This window comes from Notamacropus eugenii, chromosome 4, assembly GCF_028372415.1.
Source record: "Notamacropus eugenii isolate mMacEug1 chromosome 4, mMacEug1.pri_v2, whole genome shotgun sequence".
Taxonomy (NCBI): Eukaryota; Metazoa; Chordata; class Mammalia; order Diprotodontia; family Macropodidae; genus Notamacropus; species Notamacropus eugenii.
The window spans coordinates 70,201,529-70,206,529 of NC_092875.1; the positions used below are offsets into that span (position 1 = coordinate 70,201,529).

At 40.5% G+C, this 5,001-nt stretch overlaps 1 pseudogene; it reads right to left on the minus strand.

Moving 5' to 3' along the window:
• Positions 1–232: 232 nt before the first annotated feature.
• On the minus strand, positions 233–2,403 carry LOC140502234 (protein RCC2 pseudogene; annotated as a pseudogene).
• Positions 2,404–5,001: the final 2,598 nt, after the last annotated feature.

The following is a 5,001-nucleotide window of genomic DNA, read 5'->3' on the forward strand; positions in this document are numbered from 1 at the left end:
AGAGAGAAAGAGAGCGAGAAACACTTTGGAGATCATACAATAAAAAGGTAGTAAATGCTGAATTTGCTTATAAAATGGAACCTCAGGAAGACTAACAAATAGGAGCTTTGGGTGACCATTTCGCTGCATAATCTCTTCTCATCTACCTTCTTTGTGTTTCAGTGCACATTGACAATGTTGACTGCCTGGAGGGGCCTGGCAAATCTGCTGGCAGACTTGCTGCCCCCCCACATCAGGAGAGGGTGTGGAGATTATAGTAAGGGAGACTTTTTGCTTTTCTTTTTCAGTTTCTCTCTGGTCCCTTGTGTTCACTAAGGAGTGTGAGTAGCTTATGGCAACCTGCTCTGTGTAAATGCCATCCAAGGTTTTCACTTCTTGGATAATGGTGGAAGACAGCCTTGTGATTGCCCTAGCCCAATTCACCGCAGGTTGAAGATGGACCTCAGCTGATGGTGCTCTCATTGGCAGCCACGATAGTACTGCTCTTCCCACAATCTAAGCTTCTAATTGTCCAGTCACAGAGATTCTGAACAGCTTTGGGATACGTGTTGGACTCCTGAAAAGTGTTGGTAGCACCCCAGAGAAACAGGTCACCAACTTCATTGACGGCCAAGGAGCAGGTGTAACCAGTGTAGATTTGTGTGGCCTCACTGGGAAATGGAAGAGCTTCACCAGGAGAGGGACCATCCCATCCTTCACTCTGCATGGCCCAGCTGGCCATCCCCTCCAAACTTCCAAGAGAAAACACGTTTCTGAGAGTCTAGAATCAGTGTGTGATTGGTGCCACAGGCAACATCTTGGACAACAATATTGGGGACTAGCAAAATCTGTCCATCTTTTGTCTTTCAGTGAAGATGGCAACTTGGCAGGGGACCAGCTCACAGTCATATTCTATCTTCTGAGGCCGGGCAATGAATTTCCCATCAGAATTGTGTCCCAGCTGATCATATTCAGGGCACCCAAAGGAGTAGAGTCTTCCTTTGCACTCCGTTACCATGCTGAATTCAACCCCACAAGCCATTTTGGTAATTGCCAGGACATTGTACATTTTCTGTGCAGAGCTGGTGATGGCATCAGTCTCTTTGCCAAGGCCAAGTTGCTCCAACTTGTTCTCTCCAAATGCAAACACTGAGCCAGTTTCTGTCAAAGCCAGAGTGTGGTTCCTCCCACAGGCAGCAGACAGGATCACTACCTTACTGAGGACCTCCATGAGTTTGAGGGCTTCCACTCTCTTGGTATTGTCATGTCCCAGCTGCCCCTTCTCATTTAGACCCCAGCTCCACAGCTTTCCTTCTGTGGTGATGAGGAGACTGTGAGCAGCACAGGGACCTGAGATCACCATCCACCCCTGAACCCCAGACAGGCAGCTGTATTTCTGGGGCTCCAACAACTGCCCCAGATTGGGGTAAGCAGATTTCTGTTTAGTCACTTCCTTCTGACCAATTAGGTCCCAGTTGCTTACTCCCAAAATCAAAAGCTGCCCTCTGCACTTAGAGCCTTCAGGTTTGGGGGGGAGAAGATGGGTAGCGGGAGAAAGCCTGGGTCCTGTGTGTGCCCATGCCCCTTGTCCCCACACTCACGATTACCTCCTTGGTGTGCTCTGGCTTCATGATGACCAAGAAGGAGTTTTACAAGGATGCTCTGGATCCTTGGAGGAGGAGGTTAAAGCAGAGGAAGAGAATGGCATGGTATTTGGCATCCCAGCAGAGGCCTCTTGGATTTTAGGATTTTATGGCCTTTGAAAATCCTCTTTCCCTCCTGTTGAGGCCAGGAGAATAATGCCAAGACAGTGTGACTGATTCAGTTCCCAGAGGTCCCGGATGCCTGATGCCCCTGGCTTGAGATGTGGATGCACCACCTTCCTTCTGTCCAGGAACACCCTGCCACCCTGGCTGGGAGTAGTGGTGACAGAAGCCCCAATCCCTCTGTGTATCTGAAGTGATTAACAAAGGTGAGTTAGTCAGCAAGGTGAACCACCTTTAGTGGTCAGCAGAGGAACAAGTTATTAGCCTTTCATGTTCCCCTGAAGCTGAGGTCTGGGACAGGGCTAGACTCATAACCTTCAGTACCTACAGACTGAAGGAGGAGGAGGTTTGGTGTTTTCCCTTGGGACATGGACATTGAAAGAGTTTGGTGTTAATGTGTTTTCCTGAATTCACCCTATTACCTAGCTCTTTCAGTTCCTAGATTATTTCTATATCTATCCATATCTATATCCATATCAGTGTCTATATGTAATCTATATCTATATCTATCTCCATATCTATATTGGTGTATTTATATTCCTATACATATCTATATCTGTGTGTATATCTATATCCCTGTCTAATCTGCTTATGTTTCTATTTCCATATCTATATAATCTGAGTCTATACCTATGTCTATGTCTATATGTTTATTCATGTTCCAATCTGTAATCTCTATTTGTGTCTTTCTTCATATCTATGTCAGTGTATCTATATTTGTATTTATTTCTATATCTGTGCCCCTATCTATATCCCTGTCTAATTTGCATGTTTCTATTTCCATATCTATTGCCAATCTGTATCTGTAACTATACCTATCTGTATCCATATCTATATTCATGTTCATGTCTATATCTAATCTGTATCTGTATCTACATATCTATATTGGTATATCTATATTCATATCCATATCTGTATCTGTGTCCCTATCTATATCCCTGCCTAATCTGCATATGTTTCTTTTTCCATATCTATATCCAATCTGTATCTATACCTATATCTATATTTGTATTCATGTTCATATCTATATCTAATCTCTATCTGTATCTATGTCTGTATCTATATTCATATCTATATCTGTATGTATATCATATCTTTATCTGTATCTATATCCATATATTCATATTCCTATCCCTACCTAATCTGTATCTGTAATCTATATCTATATTTATGTCCACTTCTATATCTAATCTGTATCTACCTATATCCACACATAAACATATACACGTACACAAATATGCATATCTGCTACAGGTATGCATATATGCATATTTTCTCTGCATGAATTTAAATTCTCAATCCCACATAGAGATGGAGGTTTAAATTCAAGGATGAGATGAGAGATTCTGAAGTAATGAGAAAAGTTTCCCTAATTAATGTGTTATTCTTCAATTAGATATTTGATCATATTGTCCCCTTCCCCTCACACTGTACACCTACCTAGCCTTTTTAAAGCAGCAGTGGAAAACATATGTTATATCCCTGCTTTCTTTTCTCTCATTCAGATAAATTTTCAGTTGCTAAACTCGGTTCATTCTGTCAGGGAATGCCTTCTGGCAGGAGAGATCATCAGCACTGATCCCTTCTCTTTCCTAAAACAAAACTCCTAAAATGGCGTGGGGGGAGGTTGCATTCATTTAAATATCTGAGTTCACTTCTCAGTAAGAACCAAGAAGGGATATTTATTAAAACACATACTTTTATCAACCTAACTTATAAAGCAGTATTTATGCTCCTGTGCATTCATCTTTCGCTAAAGAGGTATCCTTATTAAAGACTTTTTTTTCTTTTCCCATGTTTATTGATGAATATGAGTGAAATACTTCTCTCCACCCATTTCTAGCAAAAAGGGGAGAAAACAACAACCAAAATCACTGTGCTCCTTTAGTTTGCTTTGTAAAAGAGATCTTGCCTTCTTTTCTGTTAAAACTGCTTTTTTATTAAATGAGGGCAGTTAGGTGGCAGCTGGTCTAGAGTCAAGAGTATCTAAGTTCAAACCTGGCCTCTGGCACTTTAGTGGTGTGTCCTGGGCAAGACACAGTAAAATGAAAATAATAATATCTATCTCCTACAGTTGCTGTGAGGATCAAAGGAAATATTAGTGAAGAGATTAGCACAGTGGTGCTTAATACAAAGTGTGGGGAAATACAATTGATGATTTCTCATGCACACAGACATATATTTACTAGAAGTATTTATATATATTAATTTCAATGTAATTGGTTTTCTTTGTAGCATTTTGCATTTTACTTTATGTATTCAAAAACTTTATTCTGAGAAGGGGTCCATAGGCTTCACCAGACTGCCACAGATCACATCTTTCTTTCTCCCTCCCTTCCTCTCTCTCTCTCTCTCTCTCTCTCTCCCTCCCTCCCTCTGTCTCTGTCTCTGTCTCTCTCTGTCTCACACACACACACACATTTTGCTTGATTTAAGTGGTTGTTATCCCCTCAAAAGTTGCCTTTCCTCTTATGAATGCAGATCTAAGAACCTGTGATAGCAAGCCCCCTCTTGGGGTGCTTACTGTTACATATGCTTCTCTTCTAATTTTTTCATATGACCTTTAATATTAAAGTCATGTATACATTCAAAATACGTTGTAGAATTTTGCATAAGGCTTTGATTTAAGACTTCTTTCTCCATATTGATTTCTAGTTTTTCCCATAGGGAACCTTCCCAATAGGGAAGTCTTTCTAAGCAAATTATGTTTCCACTTTATAGAATGCAAGCTATTAGTTCAACTATTTGTGATCTTCCTTTTTCTGGTATGTTTCATAGATCTATGTCCATTTAAAAAATTTAATACCATATGGACTTAATGACTACTTCTTTAGAATATAGTTTAAGGGTAGAAGTACTACTGTTCCTTTGTCTCTACTTCTCTTTGCCATTTCCCTTTGTAGTCTAGATTTTTGTTTTGTTACTTTTTCAAAGTCCATAAGGTATTTCTTGGCTAATTTGGTATAACATTAAAAGTTTAAATTCACTTTGGCAGGATTGTTTTTCACTTTAACTGTCTTAGGAAGATTCTGGGAATCACCTGACAGGATGAAGGTACCAGACACTGAAGTCCTTACTTGAGCTGAACTGCAAGGCATTCAAACTATGCTTCAGAGAACACAACTCTGATGGGCTGGCCATGTTGTTTGAATGCAAAATGTACACTTGCCAAAAAGACTATTTTATGGAGAACTCACATGGGGCAGGTGATCACATGATGATCAGAAGAAGTGATACAGGGACACTCTCAAGGTCT